Source organism: Cheilinus undulatus, linkage group 1 (genome assembly GCF_018320785.1).
Source record: "Cheilinus undulatus linkage group 1, ASM1832078v1, whole genome shotgun sequence".
Taxonomy (NCBI): domain Eukaryota; kingdom Metazoa; phylum Chordata; class Actinopteri; order Labriformes; family Labridae; genus Cheilinus; species Cheilinus undulatus.
Genome location: NC_054865.1, coordinates 36,789,131 through 36,812,962, shown reverse-complemented (window position 1 = coordinate 36,812,962; position 23,832 = coordinate 36,789,131). Strand labels below are relative to the sequence as shown.

Below are 23,832 nucleotides of genomic sequence, written 5' to 3'. Positions count from 1 at the left end.
CACAGCTAGCTTTAATTTGTTTCCAGTGCGGTCCAATAAAGTTAGTAAGTGAAATCAGGAAACTTGGAAATAGTGTCTTTGAGATGATCATACCACTCTTGAAGTAGGCTAATCCCTCATTTCATATTTTGTTAACATAACTTCCATATTTCATGTTTTGTTATATTAATTCGGTAAATACAATTAAAATCAAGCATTTTCGCAGGTAATTGAAAGCTTTAGCTTGGAAGACGTTTAAATAAAACTTAAATACATCAAACAAATCACATTTCCTGCCGAGCCCTTTTCCCCACCATTACCGCTGGTTTGCACCAATCATATTATGCTGCCCTTTGATTAACAATCTGTTCGACCAATTAAAATGAAGCTAGCACCAGCCGCACTGTGGCAGCAGTTTAACTGCCAAAAGTAGTTGGCTTCGTGATTTTGGCCTGCTGGCTTGGGTAAAAAGTGCCGTAAACAAGCTTGTCATAAGTTTGACATTGTCTTTTTACAGTGAAGGACTACTGTTATCAAAATACATGGTTAAAATTCACCTCAAACGAAAGTAAATAGCTTTAAAACAGTTCATCACAACGCGCTATCTGTTGGTAGAGCTCTGAGCAGGTTCGCCTGATGCCAGGTGTTGTTAAAAAAAGGTTAGCTTGATGCTATTATCTTCAGCAATGGATTTAAATCTACCACATACAGTCAAACAGGAAAATCACCTTCCTTTGGATCAGCAATTAAGAGGAGGATGTGGACTTGTATACCTTCAGGGATTCAAGGTAGGCTAATAAAAGTGACATCTGGGATTTATTAAAAATACATAAACGTGGGTTGAATTGTAGTTAAAGTGGCTGTCTGCTATTTAATTTGAACTGCACTTTGTAGGTTGCTAAGTGTTGAGAATACTTACCACTACATTGTCTTTAGATGGGCAGCGTAACAGGTCCAGTGACTATCACCCATTGATAAACACATTCTCTATCTGTTTTAATTTCAGTTTGGAAACTTGGGTCTAGAGTAGGCTTAGCCTACTACTTTAGTTTATGTTTTGTGGCCAGCACTTTTTCCATTCAGGCCAGTCAACAGTCAATTTTGTGGCTGCTTATTGAACTGGACGCAATAAAAAAGGATTTGTGTATTAAGACTACGAAAATGTCTCAGTAACCTTTCAACTTGGGTGTGAATTGTCATCATTAGCTACAGTGGAGATGATAAGTGACCTTGATATATATACCTATGATGCTTTTGTTTTGTTTACAGGCTAAAAGACAGTACTTTGTCAGGCTGTTAGCAGTACATTTTATACCAATGAATATTGTTTATTATTTGATTTAAACAAAATCACAAAATATGCAGTGTCTAAAAAAATAAGATATTTATAGACCACTCTATCAGCCTTCAAGTCACCTTTCACTGTCATGAATTGTGTAATTTTTTGAAGAACATCAAGTCTATAAAGTCCATAAACACCCTTTACTTTCTGAGAATGGCATGTTTTCCCTTCCCTTTCATTCATTTCTTCAACATTCTGAGTAACATGTGTGCACCATCATGGGACCAAGGCCTTGCGTACTCTGGATACTCATAATAACAGCTGGCAACAGCAGCAGCAACAACAACAACAGAAAAAGAACATCGTAGCAGGATGGAGATGGATGGATGGATGATGATCTGATAAGCCGCCTTACCCTCAGGCTGCCCCGTCTCTTTTTTCTCTCTGGGTAAAAGCATTCTGGGCAGGAAGAGAGAAACGCAGAGAACAGAGCATGATATCAGAGTCACCTTCTGGCAAGTTGTTATAGACATTTTGTCTCAGAAAACCAAAGATGTTCGTTTGTTTGACTTGAAAAGGCAAAGCTAGTATCCACAGATGTCATCTCTCATCTGGTGACGATGCTGCACAGATTAGACCAGATTATAGCAGATGCCTTCAAGTGCTGTTGGAAATTATGATTACAAATCCCTAGGGAGAGAAGGGGGAATCTGCTGACGTTGCTATTATAATGATCTGGATTACTGAAAGTACAACTACAAATACAGACTGCAGCAAATGGATGAGGTGGCCTTATAAAAAATCAGCATCAACTCACTTTCTTTTATTTTAAGCAAAGCTTCCAAGACTTTAAAACTAAATAATCTTTTTTCCTGTATGCCATTGGTTTAAAAATCTTTATGCCAATGCTAACTTCTTTTCAACTAAGGTTATTATTTTTATATCCCAACAAAGAACAAACACTCAGCAAACATGTTTCCAAATCTGGTCTGCATGTTAAAATGAGGGAGATAGCGAGAATCAAATTGTTGAAAGCTCTAAACCGACTGCCTTTTAAAAATATTTTTCTATTTTCCAGGAAACTGCAGCAATGAGACGAATCAGGATAATTGGAGAGTGGAGAGGAAGAAATACCTTGGCTAAGGTAAGGCTGCTCACTGTTACTGTGTGTTATGGATGGTTTAATGAGATGTGTTTGTCAGGCAGGTCAGAGCTTTGCTGATTGACGTGTGAGTCAGCGTTTGATTTTAGCGTGAGACTTCATGACAGCTCCTGGTCGGCTGCAGTTGTAATTCAGTTTTGACGAAAGGGGCAGACTGATAGCTTTGGATGGATGATTTGTCAGAGAAGAAATAACAAGCAGACGTACAGGTTGGAGGTGGTTTACAGGTGTGTTGACCTAATTTCAGGAAATTCTCTGTGTGTATTAATATTAACAGCTGAGATTTCTTATTGGGATTGGCTTATTGCCATGTTGTGGTCTACTATGAAGAGGCAGTCTGAAAGTGAGTAGGAGTGAAATCCTTGTCTATCATTGTTGTTATTTTCTAAAAGCTAAAAATAAGCTTCTTTATTATGCTTATATTCACCATAACTGCTGTTTTATATCTCTGAAAACCTGTTGTGGACTAGAGCTGCAACCTTGTAATGAGTAAAAGATGCAGTTTAGCAAAAAGAGAAGAGAATTAGAGACTACACCCTTGTTACATCTTTTAGACAAGCTATCGCCAGGCTTTTTGATTCCTAAAACACACAAAAGCCTCCAGAAACTTACAAAATATAATGAAAATTTTTCCCAAGAAAATGACTCAACATGCATTTACAGTTTAGCTATTTACTATGTGCACTTGAATGCACCACATGACCTCTCATCCCATCCACTCTGTAGACCCTCTGATGTGTGTTTCATACTAAACAGCAGCAGATGGCAGTGCAGGTTCACATACAGATGTATGGCAAAGCTACCCAAATCGATCAGCATGTTTGTGAGGTTTTACAGATCATGTATTTCTCCAGTAGAAGTACACGGCTCCTGTATGCCAGCTCTTACGAGGATTCATCTATGAGGGCTGCATACAACTAGTGTTAAATTAGGCGTGCAAAAATTAAAAATATTATTTTATATTTATATTTTTATGACTTTAAATTGAAAAAAAAAAACTCACTTGAAGACAAATCTTAAAGAGTTGATCATCTGCTGGCAGCTTGAGGGCCACATCAGGCCTCAAACAGCATCCTATTTGACACCTTAACGATAATTTAATTCAGGAGCCACACAGACATAGTATTTCTGTAAGTTTGCATGATAAACGCATGCATATCAGTCCATTCTTGATTAAAGCTGCAGTTTTTCACAACAACCTTTTAACCTCCAGTTTCCAAATGCAATGGCTGCACCTGGATCTGCCAGCAAATTGTACCGCTGACCAAATCACCCCCTTCTAGTCAATCTGAGCAGTTCCACTGCCTGAGCTCTGATCTGGCTCTGGCACGTCAATGAAGCGCCAGTCTGCTCTACTTTGTTGAAGATACACTGCAGGTCTATGTTTTGGTGCTGGCTGCTGCCAAACCGCATGAATCCATGTAGAGTAGGTTGATCCAAATGGCAGGAAAAACGTATCCGGTCAACTTTAAAATACAAAACAATGCATGGAGTCTCGAACTATTAATCATCACTATATCTAAAACTGTATCTCATTCTGCAGCACAAGCAAAAGGTTATTGAAGGGTCAGCAAAGAGGGGTTGGTGTGTCACAGAGCTACAACTGCGCCATTGACAAGAAAAAGTTCACTTTTGAGGTAAAAAGCCACAGAGTTTTACATGAAACTACAGATTCTTTGTAGCAGACAATAATCTTTAACTCCATAATGTACTCACCCATGGCAGAAGCAATAATATCATAGAATCAAGTTCAAATGAATGGCTGATCAACCCCAAGAAGGCAAAATAATCCGCTGTTGACATTCTATTCCTGCATGAACTCCGTGATTTCTGCCCTTTTGTCTCAAGCTGATCAGGGCTGCGCTGCGTTTCGCAGTGCTCTAGGCGTGCTTCCAGTGTGTAAGGTTGCTCACCTTTGGTTGGAGCAGAACCGTGGCACTCAGAGCATGGTGCAGCCAGTGTATGTGGAAATTACAGCTGAGAGTGAAGCTCTTCCTGCCTGACAATCAAAACTGAACACCTGTTTCCTAAACATGTTTTTTGCCAACCACAGCAGATTTACATCAAACTCAGTCATGTGCAACACAATAGCCCTTGAAATATGTAGCAAAGGATACCTCAATCACCGCATTGTGGCTGGCGTATGATCTCACTGTTAAGGGCTAAAAATTATGTACATTCAAGATGAAAATAAAACATACTGAAACAAAAATGTGTTAATAAGACCATTTAAACAATATTTTTGTTGAAAGCCCAGTTCCCATAGTGTCTGTCAAGAAAAAAAGCTGGCTCTTGTACAAATGTAGTTGATGACCCCTTCCTCAAAGGATAATAAATGATCCACAATGAATTAATGAAGTTATCAAAGATAGTTAAAGATTCCCAAATGAGGGGTGAAAATTGGATAATATGATCAAAAATTAGAAGATATTAGGCCTGTACTTTATTTGGTTACAGCGTTACATGATTCTCCTTGTGCAGTCAGATTTATTATGAGTGAAATGGAAGTATAAAAAAATCATTTAAATCTTTACTGCTTTTATATGTACAACTTTTAAAAGCAGAGCTCTGTTTTAGCTCTGGGCTTAAACCAACAAACATAGGGATATAGAATTAAGAACCTAAAGCACTCATTAGGCAGAGATGATCGTTCCCTTCCTTATCTTTCAAGAGTCTGTTGTTGTTCAAAACATTTATCAATGTATGAAACCTTCAGAAATTCCTCTTATGAAAAGGGCTTGTGCACTCAGAAACCCAAGAAAATTGAAACACAGATAAAAATGATGAAGAGCTTTTGTAAAACTCATTGAAGTAGACTCAGAAAGAATTTAGGCAGACGTTTGTAGAGACTCTTGAAGGCCTGAAGGGAAGTGGAGCTACATAAATGGATCCTTGGAGCTGTGCAGTTAGTTATCCATTAATACACAACACTTTCTGGATGAAACTTCTTGAGGTATTTGAAAAAATCTGTCAGAAGGACATCTGATGTCTTAGCAAGAAGTTAACGTTGATAACTTCTGTATTTAAATTGATCAGATTTTCTGTTTGTGTTAAGCTTTATTGATACCAAATGTTGGTTTCTTGTACCTCAGTTCAACATTTTCAGATTGCTGACCCTCTGTTTGGATGGTTCTCAATTATGAATTTGTACAGGATTATGCTGTTTGACTTTTTGTATTTCTCTGTTGTATTTTTCCTCCAAACACCAATGAGGTCCAAAGTTTCTTTTCTATGTCCTACTCAGTTATGATGGAGCTGTCAAACTGAAAAATGCAAATTTCATCCTTGTTTTATGTATGACTGCTTACCGTCAACAGACGTATCTAATGCTTGTACCATTCCCATAATTAACCTATATATTAGTCAGTGCTTTATAGTCAGATCTGCCAACTTTACAATGCCCTGCACCTAAACTGTAGTAGCTGCGAAAATTAAGAATAGAGTAAAACACTTTTGCAGCAGCCCTGACATCTCTATGTGAGACAGATATATCGTAGATTGCCTCAGAGGAGGATTTATTAATGGAGGTAGTATGTTTGTCTCCACTTTAGTGGGTGGCGATACAAGCTCTTTCAGCTTAGCAGCCATTGGACTTTTTCCTGGTTGACTGTTAACAAGTTAGTAAGCAGCTAACCATTTGTATGTCAGATGGTGACAACATGGACCACTTTACAGGTTCATTCATACAAGTCATTTGTATTTTACTGCTTTTGACTCAAATGTGATGCTTGCTATCCCTGTAGCTTATGCTGTCTAACTTGAGCGCTTGTGCAAAAGCATCAGACCCAGTCTGGATATTGTTGAGGTGTATATGTGGAAAAGTAAATTAAAAAAAACAATCAGTGACTACAGATGCTTGGTGGCAAGTCTATCTGAAAGCAAAGATTGTTTTTGTATTTATTCTACTTACATGCTGCTCGTATGAATACACTTGCTACGTTGTTTTGTGCATTTTGTGCACTGTATTACATACAAATGAAACACAGCTGATAAAGGTCCATTGTAAAATTTGTCTTGTATATGAAATACAGGAAGTTGATAGAAATATAAAATGCAATGTTTCCCCCACATAGATGACACTTGGGTTGGCTACTGAGGTATATTTACTCCCACCCAAGTACACCTGAATATGATATTCAGCACAGAATGTGAACATAAGCCTGCAAAAAGGATCTATGGCTTGCAGAAGTAGCACTGCTAACATTAGCCACATCCAACTTTGCATCGTTACGGTGTGACATTCTTGGACTGTTGCAATGTAAAGTTAGTTTACAGAATATAATTACTCGAGTTTAGATGAGTCAGCTAAACACTATTCTACTTTGTACAGCTAGAAACATCACTAAAAATAACACAGGTCCCTCTATGATTTAGGGTGCTCCTCAGGGGTTATTTCTTAGTCCTTTACTGATCTATTTGTACACATCTATAAGCCAACAATGGCACATCATCAGTGTTCTTTATTATGCTGATGACATGCAGCCTTGCCTATTATGCAACTCTCAAAACCCACAGGGAATTCACTGCGATCATTACACAGTCATCACATCATTATCTCAGAGACATTCAGAAGTTAATGGCTCAATATTTCAGTGAGATGCAAATAAAAACTAAATATTTGTCATTTATAATGGCGTGGGAGATTTAGGATATGCACATTCTGTGTACTCCACAGTTTCTGTGACAGAAGCTGGCATGTTGAATTGGGAACTGTTTGGTTAAAACTTGGAGAGCTTTGCTTTCTCTTTCAGACAAATCAGCTTCATATTATGTGCTAGCTTTCATCCCTTCATTAGCTACCTATAGAGTTGATTTTTGGCTCTAAGTACACTATAGTCTCCATATGGAGAGCACGCCTAATGAGGAAGTGCTCCAGAAAGGTTTTGTTTCCTTATGTTGGGTGTCTTTGTGGCAGCAAATTGCAGCTGTTCACAGAGGCTAAGAATGCATACAAAGAAGAGCCATCTGCTAATTAAATTGTTATTAAGTGGTTCTTCAGAGTCTTGGGCCCACTGTCAGTTTTTTAGTACCTAAATGGAATTTGCACCTTTGGTTATTCTGTCTGAATGTCACTTTCTTCACATTTGGCCATGCCTAACAATTCTGTCCTCCTTGTTTTTCAAGTGGTTGATGAGGTACAGAGAGTAGTGTTGTCTGACCTGGATTTTCTGCAGGGTTAGAGAGGAGGGTTACCTCTGTCTAATTCATCTTAAATGTGTTGTGGGTTAAGAGTCTCTGTTGGGCTGTGCCACACCAAAACATAATTTTCACTTCATAAATAATTAAACTGGAATTGTGGCTGCATTTTAAGGTCCTGTTTTAACCCTTATGCCCTCCTCAGGCATTTTTGTCCATTTTACTCATTTTTTAAAAAAAATTTGTGATCATTTTGGCAGTTTTACAGCTTGTGGCATGAATTTTCTTTCTAGTTAAATTTTTGAAATCCAACATGTTTCGCTCTTACATGTCATTCTTACTCCATTGATGCATTTTTTACCCTCTTAACACCTTCGAGGCGAAAATGTACACGTACAAAAAAAATCAGCGTACATCAATATTTTTTTCTACTTTTTTTCTAATCTCTTTAACAACTTCAGACCTGCTCAAAACTACCAAACATTCAATCATTTTCAAGATTTTAACCCTTTAAATACCAGTTTGATTATTTGTAATATTTTATTTTTTACAACAAAAAACACAAAAAAATGGATTATTGTCCATAAAATTAATAGTGGGAAGATGGGGCTTTGGTGCTGATAAGAGTCTTAGATGGGTCAAAGATTAGCAACAAAACTGATTTGATATAAATCCACTGACAGCATACATCGTCAATGTTCCAATCTTATCTTATTGAATAACATTGAACAATACCTGTGAAACAATACAAACTTGTTGTTTTAACTGCACATGAAGTACTTCTCTCAAATATAAATGAAAAGTTTAAAGCATTGCTGTCCAAACTACTAAATTATATTAGTTCCTTTAGTCTTTCATTTTTCACATTTTAGTAGGCAGAGGCATATTAAACCGATCTTATCTACTGATCTTATTTACAAGGATCGGCCGATCGCCAGTCTCCTAAAATTAAGGAAATCGGCGCCGATACCGATTTTGGCCAATCGATCGGTGCACCCCTAGTATAAAGCTTGGTGTCCGGAGGGCAGTACATTTGAGGAGGGCACAAGGATTAAGTCCACTAAGAGCCTTTGGTCATGGTTTACTGCAGATGGTAAAGGGCAGAGCTCTGTGCTCGTATAAAGAAGTAAGATCGTGATGTACAATTCTGTGTGTACTAATTTAGCCCCCTGAAGGCATTTACAGCTGGCCTCCTGTTCTCTAAGTTGCTGTTGAATGCAGCTTTTGTACAGGATGGAATACCATCTGATTGAGGGATTGTTGTGATATATCATCGTGTTTCCTAGAGAACACATTTTTGTACAGAGATGCCATCGACAAATGACATGGCAAGACCTTGCTAGTGATGTGAGGAAAATATGTGTCACCCTTATGATCTGGACACAGCATTATGGAACAAACCATTAATGAAACTTGAAAAATAGAACTTAAAAGAAGGCTCAGGTGTGCTTACCACTAATGTGATGCTTTTCCTCATTGAACAGCAGAAAAGTACTTTTCAGAACTTGTTAAAAGGGAGGTTCAGTTTTTTATTGGACTCAAGGATGAGCTCCTTGAAATTTGGTGGTCAAAAGGTTGGAGGTTTCTTTTTTTTTTTCAGAAGAAAACACGTTTCACTGTGATTGAAGATGGCATACACTAATTACAGCAGAATTTCACAACAAAAATCTGTTTTGGGATTAAAAGATAAGGTGGGGGCCTTTTTTAAACCCTGAAGGTCAACTATGAAAAGACAAAAAAAAAAAACATTTTTAGGCTCTTAAATAAAAGAAGATAGTAATTCGGCATCATTAGATACTGAATGGTGACACTAATGGGTGTCCAACTTGAAGACTTGTTTGATTGCGGTGTTGTTTGTGTCCATGTTTCAGAAATTAAAGCTACTTTGAGAGAACATCTGTATTGGAAGCTTATCTGCTTTCATGGCTTGTGTCACATCAGCATGAACTTTATTAGTCTGGAGTATAAATGTAGACAAGGAGTGTCTCTGTAATTGTTTCTCTTAATGAATTAAAACAGCAACAGAGATACTGAAGAGCAGAAGAAGCTTCACAAAATCAGGTTAATCTAAACTTAAAACAGAAAGTAAGGAAATTTTTGTTTGTTAGATTATTTCTTTATTGTAACAATGCTTCTTGGCAATAGATTTATACTGTTGGAAAACCTGCTTATTTCCATTTAAAGTGGTGCCACATTTGTAAGGAACTTGTGTTTGTGGGATGAGCAGCAGAGCTGAGAATGTGGGCTGTGCCCTTGAAAGCTGCCAAATCTTCCCTGCCAATGTAAAAGAAAAAACAGCTTCTTCTGCTATTTACTCTTGTTTTGAGCTTCTGGTACCCCTAGGTGCTGACAATCAGGTAGCTGATTGGCACCTGTTATGTTCAGCAATGAGCCCAGATTCTGCTAAGGGAAGTTGGATCGTTGGGTCAGAGTGTGGAGAAGACACAGAGAATGCTATGCTGATTGCTGCACCAATAGAGTGAGGAGGCAGTGTGATGGTGTGAGGTGGCATCCCCCTGACTGAAAAACAAAGCTCGTCATCATTGACAGCAATCTCAACGCGGCGAGATGTGGAGGTGAGATTCTAAGACCAATGGCAATCCAATATCTCCACAGTCTGGGACCAAATCCTACAAGATAACAACGCTCAGCCCCACAAAACAAGGTTATCAGAGACTATTTCCAGAGTTTGGGAGTAGAGAGGATGAAATGGTCTGCCAGCAGTCCTGACCTCAACCCCATTGAACACTTGTGGGATCAGCTTGGGCACGCCGATTGTGCCAGAGTGACGAGCACAACCACAATGGCTGACTTCTGATGAATGCTGGTTGAAGAATGTGATGCCATCCCACAGCAGTGTGCAACCAGGCTGGTGACCAGCATGAGTAGGAGGAGCCAGGCTGTTGTTGCTGAGGCTCCTGTTTGTTAAATGAATAAATTGTTCAATTGCCAATATGTCTTGTCTCTATAGACTTCATCATCTAATCCACCAAACAACACCAAACTAGAGTAAATAACAGAATAAGCTGTTTGGTACTGGCAGAAAAGATTTGGAAATTTTTTCATGCTCAGCTCTGCTGCTCATTCCCCCAAATGCATGTTCCTTACGATTGTGGCACCATTTGAAAGGGTGATAAGCAGGCTTTCCAACAGTATAAGATTTTTTTGCCAAGAAGCATTGTTACATCAAATGATTAATCTCACAATCAAAAAATGTCTTTACTTTTTCAGCCAGATTATTTTATTTCCCCTGAGGGGGAATTCAGAGCTTAAACTCTGCTAGCCTACTGAACATGATACACACACATAGGCCAGGAATACACATACACACACACACACACACCCCGGATCCCTATGGACCTGGACTAATGGACAGATGTTAAAGTGAGGAACTGCACACAGAAGAGCACCGGAGCAGTTGGTGCTTTGCTTGAGGGCACCAAGACAATGCTCAGAAAGTGAACTGGCACCTCTCCAGCCACCAGAACATTTTTCAGACTTGGCCTCTACTGGGACTCAGCCAACGCCCTCTTGTTCCTGACCCAAGTCTCAACGCTCTAAACTGTCTCCCAACTGAGCATATATAGAGTATCTAGTTTATCTTTTGGGTTATTTTCTCAAGATCTTGTGTTTTTTATCTTGTTATCCTGGGATAACAAAGCTGTTTTTCTAATGGTAATGCGATCATTTCTCCGTGATTAAGAAATATTCCAAAATTAATCCTCAACACCTGAAAAGCTGGACCAAGTTTCATGTATTTGTTCCACTGTATACATTTGATTCAGTTAGTTTTGGGTTCACACTGTAATTATTGCAAACGGACTAACAGACTTTGAAAAACCTGTGTGATATTGTCATCAAAAACGTGGGTTGCGTGTATCTATAGTTTAGGTGGGTTGTTTGCTTAATAATACACAAGGCTTGTAGAAATAAGTGAATAAGCTAGGTCGGCTCACACCAGCTACTGAAGGGTTTGGATTTAGTGGTGTGTAACTGTGTTTCCAACTGAGACCCTATCCTCCTAAGCTACAAATAAACTACATTGAATACAAGTACCATTATCAATAGGAGGACGGGGTAAAACTAAACATCTGGCACACCGGGCAACAGAACCAGAGGCAGAGAGAGAAGCCATCGCTAGGCTAAGTGCTAAAGCTAAGCTGTAGTAAAAGAGGAAAGGGAGGCTAAGAGAGATGCTGCAAAACAGTGAGGGTGCTTGTTAACTATATGGACGTCTGAATGCACAACAAATACAAAACAGCAGAGTTAAGAAGTAGAACAGAGTGAACAATGTAACTTTAGCTCAATCAGCGCTATGAGAAACACAGCGGCATTAGTATTCTGACTATCAGCAGTATAATCGAGTTTCCCTCCAATCAAAATAAATGGCTCAGTCTTAGAATTCGATGGTTGAGCTTCATGGAGCCAATTCATTCGCTGACATAGCGGCAATCTACAGTAGAGGAGACTCAATCCTGTCACTTCAGCAAGTCAGCTGAATAGTAAAAGTATGACTAAGAGACACTGTCAAGGCAGAAATTTTTCTCTAGTTTCTCCCATTCTTATAAAAACCCTCTGAACATTTGTGTTGTACTCTGTGTTAAAATACTTTGAAAACAGCCTTGTGACTTAAAAAACAGACCTTATATCTACAATACAGCTGGAAATTCTGCCATAGCTGGCATGGATGAGCATTATTGGCCATGCCATACACCATCTATAAGCTTTTAATCCTAGGAAACAAATATGTGTTTGTGTACCCACTCTGGATGAATGGATTATAGATTATCACTGCCAACCAGCATATGATGCCAACAGAGATTATGGCTGCTGTATGTTGAATAAAGCAGATACCACTGTTTGGGAAATTTGGCAACATGAACTACTTCAAAGTAATATGGAAGCTCTGCAGCATTCAGCACAAAGAGGGAATTAGAAATTTTAACTTGTATGGATTATTTTCATTGAGTCTCTGGTATTTTAAAGACAGTTGAGTTTTGGATTGCCATTTTCACCCTTGCTCTCTGTTTCTGTTTTCTATTCCTATTATTCCAGACAACTCAACTGTGAACTGGCTCAAAATGTATTCCCATATTTCCCCATAATTGCAGCATTGTTGAAATAAGGCTTTCATCGTTCTCATGGAAACCCCTGAGTACACATCAAGCTGTGCAATTACTCAAGAAAAAATAAAACCCGCTAATGTCAGAGTGGTGAAAATATCACAGTGCACTCCCTTTCCTAAAATCCAGCTGGGAAGTATTACATTTTGAGTCTGACCACGTGTGTATTCACAGGCTCTTTTAAGAAATGGCATACAGACTGTCGCCCCATTTTGGGAGCTGCCTTTGATGCTTTGTCTTCTTTTAGTGATGGCATACTGGAGGTATGTTCCTTTCAATTTGCATTGTCCTGTATTGTTAATACCAGAGCTTGTCTTTTATCTGTTTACTGTGCCTTTCTTATCAAGCCTTTAATTACTTAATTATTCTTCATTGGGCTCAATTAAAGCACAATGGACTCTGCTGCTGCAAAAGCCAACTATTTCTGCTCCTGAACAGAAGTACAGAAAGCACAAGAGAGATAGAGCTTTGCAGTTGGCCTTCTATTATGTACTTGGAATAAATGAGATTCTGTTATTCTTTGGATGAAAGTCTGGCCTGTCTGATTATTATGCTAACAGCAAAATATAACATTGACTTTTATAAAATGTTCATGCTCCTTGAGTCGAGTGAGGAATAGATTCACATACATGGCAATCAACACACCTTCCCTAAACAAAATTACTTTTTAGAAATAGAAATCGTTTTCTTTCTCTATTCATGCAAGTGATTTGTTGCGCAATGTCACCTTACTCAATAGTAGCAGGGCAGTTTACATCAGGGCTTTTTTTTTCACTCTTCCTCGTGCCTCTATCTAAATCAGTCAATTTATTTCCAAATTGCATGTCGAGTGCAAGAGCAAGGGCTTATGGCAGTGTATTAAATCAATGCACTCCTACAGTGTATGTTCTGAGAAGGTTTAATTCTTTTCCTCTTTTTGCTGATATTGATGGGGATGCACCTGGCTTTGAGTGTCATGAAGGACACAGTGTCGCAAATTTGAATCTTGTGTATTCATAGAAGAAAAGGGAATGAGGTAGATTAATAGAGTCGAAACATGCTTTACAATACAGGCCAGACCTTGACTGTCATTTGGTTGTATGGTTGCCAGTCTGCACACTTTAGGACAGACACAATCTCTGAGGGATGCAATTCAAATGTGTGTTGCCTTCATGCACTATCATGAACAAAACAGACACACGTCTTGATGTGGAAAACTTGAGTGTAAACTCTTCTCGTGAATGCACAAACACAACAACAAGGCAAAAACACATTTTTCTGTATTTTGAGCTGAGCTTAGACATCCATCTGCAAGACATTACAGCTGAGCAAATGCTTCTCTTTGTTATCTAGTGCTCTAGTGGAGGCACCAGCAGTTTTTAACCTATGTTGTCAACATCAGCATACTTTTTGATACCACACATTTTTAAATGACCTGCTTCAAAATGATTAAAGTCTGATTCCTCTGTTGTCTGCACTAGAATTGATAGCTTGTTATGATAATTCTTGATCATTTTTATCAGTTCATATTCACAGTGCTTATCAAAGGCTATGTCTAAACTGTTGAAAAAATGCCCGCCACTAGTAGCCACTAGAAGTGTAACGATTCATTGATGACGTATATTGATACATTGATTGGTCAAAACATTGATCTAATTCAATGCTTCAAGCTACGCTTTTATTTCCCCCCACACGCCTGTTGCCAGTTTCTGCCCCAACAAACTAGCTGCAAGCTAGCTCACCAGCAGCAGTGGCTTAAGGTTTTGTGGCTGAGATAAAGAGGATATTCTCTTCTCTCTTGGCTGTGTGGACATATTTCAGACAGACAGTACTGCAGGACAGGTGTCTCCCCTTAGTTTGTCAACTGTGTCTACATCTTTATTCATATACAACCGCCGTATGAGATCGTTCACGGATAAAACACTCAGCTTGTTATGGCTCAGGTAGCATGTCGTCTGTACTGCAGACTCCAGATAAACAGAGAGGGAAAAGTCCGTTGCTGTATGTCTCCTTTGATACACTGATTTTATTTCGCTGTCTCATGTTAGATTTATAATGAAAATATATAAGCTGTCCAAACTTAACATGGTTCAAGCAGGACAGCTCTTCTCTGTATACCACCCACCCCCTCGCTCTTGTTATGAGGCTGTTCATCACAAGAGTGTCTTTTGAAATAAAACTTTCTAACCTCTCCATCCATTAAAATTAAGGTTGCAATAAATCAAAAATAATAAAGTCATCACAAAAACATCATATGCCACATTTAACCTCACTTAAATCTCATAATGTACAAATGAACTATTAATGAACTATCTTCCACATTAATAGGCCCCTGTGTAAAGTATGAAGGGCTGATAGAGAGCAGAAATATAAATAATGTTGAAGTCCACATATGTGTTAAGTTCAAGAAAAATATCTAAAATGGGAAAACAGACCAAAAATTTTAATCATTATTACAAAGGGTTGCAGAAAAAGTTCATGTTGGTGCTTAAGAGTGATCTGAAGGTTTGAGGAATTAAAATGTTTGGTACTGAAAATGTTTGCTGCTTTAAATCAACATATTTTAACACAATGTTCAGTTATGTTCCTAATTTAAAGGTTATCAGGGGTCTTAGTTTAAAGACATGAGAAAACATTTGTTATTGTAGTGAAATGCAGGTCTTTGTTCTTTTTATTAAAGAGATGTTTTTATTAAATAAAGAGACATAAAGAATTTAATTGCAGAAACAGTATTTTTCAGTAACTGTGAAATTTGTGCATAAAATCGGCAGATATCAATCAGAGGCCCCTTTATCAAATCAACTCATATCGTATCATGGCAGATTTTGTGATATCGGAAAACATCATACCGTTGTTCAAAAAATCAATATCGTATCGGGATGAAACTGGTGATTAAGCAAGATTTAAGTACAAGAGAGTAAAAGAAAGTATAAGTAAAGAGTAACCACATTATGTGCAGGAATGTGGATGCTACAATGCAAAGGAGACTTAAGGCTGGCAGCACTAGCACCACTAATGCTAGCTAGGGATGTGTGCAGTTAGCTAGCTAAACGATTAAATGTCCAATCATTTACCAATAAGCACCAAAAATATTAGTTGGCTGAAAAAAATTTCTTACAAAAGTCAAATGGCTTGTCTTTTAAAAGGATGAAGTAATCAAAGCCTAAAGGTCTTTCCACACTGAGTTTTTTGTTTTTAGATGTATAAAACATCATGCTTTCAAACCTCACACACTAAGTCTGATGTGCTTTATTTGCATTTGCTTTGAAAAGAAAATAAAGTGAAGTTAATCCTCTGGTTCTTTCACTCTTTGAAAAGAAAAAAAAAACCTTCTGGGTCCATCCATCCTGACAAAGAGCTTCATATGGGACCAGCTTGCGCATCACAGCATCCATCATTAGAGACATGGAGAGCAACTTTTTAATTCAGTCTATGTTGCATGGCAGTGAGCACAAACTTTGGCACACTATCCATCATGTTCCATGGTTAATTTCCACGTAACACACAGGCAAATCATGGTGTTTAAGGTGAGGTTTCTATGGAAGGGAGAGACCGGGGGGGGGGCGCGAGTGAAAAAGGAATTATTGCATGTTTTTTTGCGCCACGTACTGAAGCGTTGCAGGTTTGCACCAACCGAAGGCGAGCGACCTCACCCACTGGAAGCGTCTCCAGAGTGCTGTGCCGCAGCTCGCAGCCCTGATCAGCAGGCAGAGTTCGGGAGTGGGAGAACTGCAAGTTCACGCAGGAACAGTTTGTCAGCAGCGGTTTGTTTTACCTTTTGGGGTTAATTTATCATCCATTCTGGTGTAAGTCCATGTTATTATTGCTTCCACCATTGGGTGAGTACATCAGGAAGTTAAAAGGCTAATTTTGGTGGTTTTATGTTGAATTCTTTGGATAAATGTCCTCAGAAGTGAACTTTTCCTCGACAATGGCACTGTTTTAGCTCTGTGACCCACTGACCTCCCGGTGACCCTTTGCTGTTGCTGCAGGATGAGATGTTATATTGATATAGTGACAATTTATGATCAGTAGTCTGTGCATTGTGTTGTATTTTGAAAGAAATGGAGATTCTAAGTTTGTGAGTTCCTGTTGTGAACTTTCTGATTGACAGGAATTGATGCAGTTTGGCAGCGGCCAGCGCTGAAAATAGACCTGCAACATATCCTCAGCTAAGCACACGACAGTGGCGATTCACAGACGCGCCGGTGCCGGACTGGTGGAACTGCTCTGATTGACCTGAGAGGGAGCGATTTGCTCTGCAGTACGATTTGCTGGCAGATGGCGCTGTTGCTGTATGTATGAAATTGCAGGAAAGTGTTTGTTACAGGGGTGCTAGAAGTGATTTATTGCTGCAGTGTTGTTCACACACTCCAGTGGAATTATTTAGGACAGAGGATAAAATGACGTTTTGTCTTTTTTTCCTCTAGCCTTATTACCACTGGGCTGTGTCCAGTATTTTTGTATTAATATCTTTGAGCTCCATGGCAGAAACTTGTGTTGCTCTGTCATTTTGGGCAAATTTATAAAAACGTAAGAGATAGCTCAACACGTGTGTGCCAAGATGGTAGGATCTGTCTTACTGTGAGTTAACTTAAAAGCTTTTATAATTATTTTTTACTGCCGATTTGCTCCCAGAAATAGAAATTAAAGCATTTTAATTGGTAGATTACTGTGGATCGCATTCCATTTTGACTTCAAAATAGATCAGTGCATGGGCAGTGATGCTGCTTCTGGGAATGGACAGATATTTTACTGCTCAATCCTAAAGCAAACAATTGTTTAAACTTCATTTGTATTACACAAATTCTTTTATGTAGAGACTGACAAAAAGGTTGGATTTTTATGACCATGGAACAACACCTGTATATTTCAGTGTCCCTTTTACCGATCAGTTTTCTCCTACCACTTTCAGTTTTTGCATTTTAAATTTGCTATAAACACTTTTGTCCATGACAAATCTTATAAAATTGTTTTTAAAAGAGATAGTGCCAAGCCCTTTTAGAATCTTTGGTGTGTTTTGTATTGCTAATTTTGTATTAATGTATCACTGAGCATATGCATTTATTAAAATCATGTACTTGTTAATTTGTCAGAAGTTTGTGCCCTTTAGTATCTCCCTTCTGTTTTAGAGGTTGAACATTTTCCAGTCATTTCCAGTTTGTTCAGTGGATTTTTCTGCTGAAAGTTCATAGAGCTTCATGTGCATGCTTTAAGTATTAAATAGCTGCATGCCTCCCTTGTGTGTTTGAGGCACCTTGAATGCCCTTAACCAGCACTAATAGGAGATAATGATTGGTGCTCAACAAAAAAGAGAGATTCATTTTGAATTATTAACAAGTTAACTTTGTAGTGGCGGCACTTTATCCCCTAGGACAAACAGCCCAAATGTTTGCAAAATATAATTAAGCCGAGGCATCTTTAAATGTCATTGCTGCCTGTGCCATGTTTCAAATTGTTCTGCATCAACAGAATTTAACGAGATGGCTAAGGAATCCATTTCCTGCAAGCATGTGATAAGCCACACATACAGTGGAGCACTTTCATTGATTGCCAAAATAAAGCATTTTGTATGCAAATGGGGGAATGGAGTGGCTAAGCTGATTCAGCCTCATGGACACCAAATAATGGTCTTTACAATTAATACTTTTACATGCTATCCATTGAAAATTCCATCTTCCATTTAATGGCTCTAAAACATTTACACATGCCCAGAAAAGAGGGGGAAAGCGCACCCTGTTCCAATGGATTAATATGAAAGCCAACAAACAAATAAAGCCATGCATCCCTCCCTCCCATCCCCCTGAGTATTGGTCCCTTTCCTGCCGTCTCATGCTCCTGCACATTTTGGATTAACAGATAATCTTTGAACATGAAGGAAGGTCTGCTAACCCCGAGGGGGTGGGATGTAGTGAGTGAAAGAGAGCACAGGATTGGAGGCAGTGCTGCATTGTTTGAACGTAATGTGCTTGTCTTGTTCTTGTTAACATGCTGCTCTTTTTGTAGTGGTGATACGGCCTTAAATACCTCTTTTACACTCTTGCAGGTGTTGTTACAGGACACCTACAGGTCTGAATAGATAAAGGGCATGGGTACAAAACATACAGCATGGGTCACAATGAAAGGACAGCGAAGCTGAAACATTTCAGCTGTAGATTTATGGGCAGTGATAGGGGCAGATTTACCACTTGTAGTCGAATGTATCCTCAGTGCCTGCTGTTTACCTGTCTGGTCTCATCAGGTGTGTCTCCAGTAACCATTGAGCCCAAGTTAAATTGGGAAGTACATTTGGATACTCTTTCAGTGGCCTGGCAAAGAGATAGTTAGACCAATTTGTGTCCTGTCCATTACTTGAAGTGTCTTCTACTTTGTTGTTTTCACCAGCCAGTGTTTCCAGCCCTGCCCTGTCCTCTGCTCTGGTGTTTATTCGGGTTTGTAAAGCACCTTCCATTTTTTACTAAACATCTTTAGCATGTATGTATCTCCTAATACTTTAACATTAATGTTGTGGATGCCCCAATCATGTTTTGTTTGCTGCAGATACTGATTCTGATTATCATCTGTCAGTTTAACTTAAAGATACACTCTATGGACAAAAGTATACTGCCACCTGACCATTACACCAACAGGGACTGTAATGACACTGTATTCAAATGCATGTACTTTAATATTAAGTTCCCCCCTGTTGCAGCCGTAACAGCTCCCAATTGTCGAAGGATTCCCACAAGATTTTGGAGTGTTTTTATGGGAATTTGTGCCTATTCATTCTGTAGCACATTTTTTAGGTCAGGCACTGATGCGGGATGAGAAGGCCTGGCTCCCAATGATCGCTCCAGTTTGCCCCAAAGGTGCTCAATGAGGTTGAGGTCAGGGCTCTGTGCGGGCCATTTAAGTTCTTACATGCTGACTCATCAAATAATTTCTCTGTAGTCTTTGCTTTGTGCACTGGGGCATGGTAATGTTGATATAGAATAGGGCCTTCACCAAACTGTTGCCACAAAGTTGGAAGCATAGCATAGTCCAAAATCTCTTGGTAGCTGAGGCATTAAAAGGAACCCTACATGATCAGACAAGTTCATCTTGTTGGATAGATATATCTATCTCTCATATGTACATTTGACGGAAAAACTCACTAGATATCTACAGTTTGAGTAATTTAAGTTTATAAACTCACCAGGAGGCCGTCATGTTTTGGTCTGCACTGGCACTGTGACGTCACTTAGGATACAGATAGGCTTCGTATCTGAGATGCAGCCCTAACACTGGCTGCCAGTCTGAAACTGCAGATAGGAACGGCAAGTAGCGCTGCAGCTAAATGACGTCACAGTGCCAGTGCCTAGGTACTTGATATTATACACTTGTGGCAATGGGTCTGATTGAAACACCTTATTTCAATAATTAAAGGTGTGGCCACATACTTCTGTCCATGTGGTGTAGATTAATAGACAGATACAGAACAGTACAATGAACCCAGCATGTTTGTTTACAGTCCTCTTTGCAGGTCTAGTCCAGCTCAGCCCCTCTTCCTTCCAGCATCATCACATCCTGCAGTGATTGATCAAGTACCTCTGTATAGTCTGTCATGTCTGTTGGTTAAGTGGCTGCATCAATTTATGGCTTTGTCATCACCTAGTCTGACATAGTGGCCATTGTAACAGGTAAAAAAATAGTGCAGACTGACCTTAGTTTATTGGAACTTATTACAATGATTGGAGGATCTTACCATGGCTGCTTTGAGTGGATGAGGAGGATGACTGACCAGCAGTAACAGAGTTGAGAATGGTTTTTCAGCTGACTGCTCCATTTGAATTTAGTTTGATTTAATATTCTTGATATTTCTGCTAAAAGACATGGCCCATCATTCAATGTATGACTGGTTAATGTAGGTCTTTCATGGAGCTTTTTAGGGTTGATTTGTGCCTTCATTTCAAAGCACATGAGAGAGACAGGAAATGTGGGAGGAGAGACTGAGGGAGACTTGTACCATATTGTGACCGGATTGGGAGTTAAACCATCAACCAGTGTGGCAAAGACTTTGTGACTTAAAACACTGGAATTCAGGTTTAGTTTTTCATTCACTGATTCTTGTTTTACATGATAATCCGCACCAGCTCCTTTTTTGCAGTAAAATTGCAAAGATACCATTTTCATGAACAGCATTGGATCCACTTTGTCCTCCTTTTCTGGGCTTCATGTTCTTTGTGAAATGCTTTTTTCTTTACTTTCCATCACAGCCCCTTGTTTAACTCTAAAACCCCTCCTGCTATCCCCCTTCATCCCTCTTGCACTTTTGGCCTTCATCCCTGTGGTGTGTCATCCTCAAAAATATGAATCCGGTATCATTTTCAAGTCAAGGACAGCGGCGAAAACTGTTGACAGCAGTGTTTGAAGTAAATGAGAAAGCTGAGCCCCTTCCAGAGCTACTGAGAGGCGTCGAGAGTGCAAGATGGGCAAGAAGGACGATGGTGATGGGACTGACCTTCTGATCAGGTGAGCGTGAGGGGGGCCTGAGGACAGAATCCCCTCTCTGCTGCTCAGGCTGAAATTTTGTGCTTGAGAAGTGTTTAAGTTCTCAAATCCCAATTGCACTCAGTGGGGAGTGTCCTCTCTCTCTCTGCTCAAAGGTTTAACAGCTGGCCTTATGATGGGCCGGTGGATGGGGGTGGGTGTCTGGAGGTTGTGAGTTTGGTTGGGGGGGGATCAATAGGATGGCAGCTTGCTTATTTGACAGAGTGACAAAGGTGGAGTTAAGCTAAGAGAGAGAGAATGGGGGTGAGATAGTGGGGGCTATAGATATCTGAGTAGGAATTATCCATGACACCTGGGCTCTCAAGCTGCAACCTATAAGCACATGATTTAGGATCACCTCTATTTGGGGGATAGCCGTCGCAGATTCAGCACATTCTATCCGAGCTATTCTGCTCTGTTAGCTCTCACAGCTCAAAGACATTTATTTGTTTAGAAATGCTTTCTTTGTTAAATCCTCCTACCTACATTGTTTCAGCCAGGCGAATTCAATTTTACTTTGTCGCGTCTTTAGTTTCACCAAGTTGACAGGAAGATGTTGGAAAATCTCCTTTAAGTCGTTCAGTCAGACCCTGTATTTTTCTGCACCACTGATTTGATACAAAAATGTTCTTTTATCAAGCGATTATCTATCATTTCTAATAATCTCCCTTTGCTGTGAGAATGGTGTCAATAAACTGACATGCTAAGAACAAGAGCAGCAGCCTTTATCTCTGTAAAAAATCCATCCTTTGCTTTAAACAGAGACAACAGCAAACCCTTTGCTTTAATGTTTTGCCACTCTTTTTTTAAAGGTGGATAACCTTGCATGGGACTGAAAATGCTCTAAAAAGGATGACATTTAACTAGTGTAGATATAATGATGGATACAAGAGATGGAGCACGTTAACGGAAAATGACGATGTCACGGTTCATCCTCTGAACTGAGGCACATTAATCCTCTGTGTTATGGGAAATACTGATAAAAAATAAATGCACTGAATATTTGTAACAAGTGGCATCAATTTCCTTTTTGACTGTCAGTGAATGAAGATTTCCTGGCAGATTGCATTATTTACTCCGCTCAGAAAATCACACAAGTGTAAAATCCTTGCTAGCATATTACTTGGTGTTCTTGATTTTGGGGGGGAGCAATCCCCCTTAACAAAAGCAATGTAAATGTCACTTGTGTAAAATGCCCTGTACTGACAAGTTAGCTTTCATCATACCTACATTAATTAAACTTGGCTTTACGTTAGACTTTGACACAGTCATTTCCTGCCAAATTGTGTATGCATGAGCGGCTCTGTCTTGGTCTGCTTTCTGATGATAGGCTGATGCCGTATGTTGGGAGAAAAATAGCTTGAAGTAATCTGAATCTTTGAGAAGCTTAGAAAGAGAGGGAGTGCAGAGGAAAAGACCACACAAGTTTACAGATTCTCTGTGCCATCAAGTGATATGTTTTAATGAAGGTGGAAATATCAGATCCACATGCTATGAGGTGCATAAATAAAATTGCTAAAACAGGGAAAGCCTTAATATATTGCTATCATGGTGACTAAAACCACCAAAGAAAAAAATGAGTACAGGCACTTTTATTGATTTATACATTTGAATCAAAAATTCATTTGATTTTTCTTGTCCTTTTTTAAGATCCCCTTGATCCTGTTTTTCAAAGAACTGCAAACAATATTGACAACTAAACTGACCTTATTTATGGGTTAAAAATAGGGATTTACAATATTACATTTTGCCATATTTCCAAACTCATTTTTGCTGATTCTATCAGCACTGATTTATACAAAGTTCTGCCTGAAACTCAAAACCTTAACGCCTCTTTCTACATATGGCGGTAAGTCAACAGGAAGTTCATTCATTCCTATTGGAAGCTCCATGATGTCAAACGTGCCAGCAGAACTCCTCCCCTCCATCTGTAATGTGCTGTGAGTATGTTGAAAAAAATGGACCTTTCTGGGCAGACCATATGGCAATGTGCTAGCTGAACCAGGCTCCTAACTTAACAGGCTATGATGTCATACGTATCAGCAGTGAGATTAACCACTTTGACATGAGATACATCAGGATTTATCAGTCGGTATGAAATGCTGTTAGATCGTTTTGGTAGTGTCAGGTATATTTAAGCGGACAGTGAGATGGGACGATTAGATAAAAAACAGTCATTTAACATATAAACGAACATTTGAAAGGCTAAACAAGTTAGCTTAGCTCATTCAGCTGCTCATATGTCCTTAATTGAAACATATGCTGCTATCCTGGTAGGTCAGCGTCTTCACTTATTTCTCGATATGCAATATTAGTTCTGTTTTATCGCAGAGGTTCCCCAAACCTAAATGCCAAGCTGCTTTATGGGAAATTACAACAATGTTAGCCTCTCCCCAGGTTGTTTATTAGCCTTTTATCCATCTGTAAAAAGTTTACATTTTGGCACTGGACACAAGGAGGCATCATCCGTATATTTACAGATATGTGAGAAGTAATGTTTGCCTTGCAAGGTGAAGCATGGGATGATTAATGTTTTTTGAACATACAGTCTTTTTATTGAAAAACAGACAAAAAAACAACCCAGTGGAACAATAAAATAGTATCTTATCTTGCTTTAAAACTATTGTTTTTTCATTAATTTTACCACTACCTGGTTTCCATGT

General features: G+C 39.0%; 1 long non-coding RNA gene across 1 annotated transcript; it reads left to right on the top strand.

The window, feature by feature from the left end:
* The first annotated feature begins 408 nt into the window (after positions 1-408).
* Positions 409-17,677, top strand: LOC121513244. The gene is made up of 3 exons (XR_005992188.1): positions 409-767; positions 2,340-2,405; positions 16,776-17,677. It is a non-coding gene; the product is annotated as an uncharacterized LOC121513244 (long non-coding RNA).
* Positions 17,678-23,832: the final 6,155 nt, after the last annotated feature.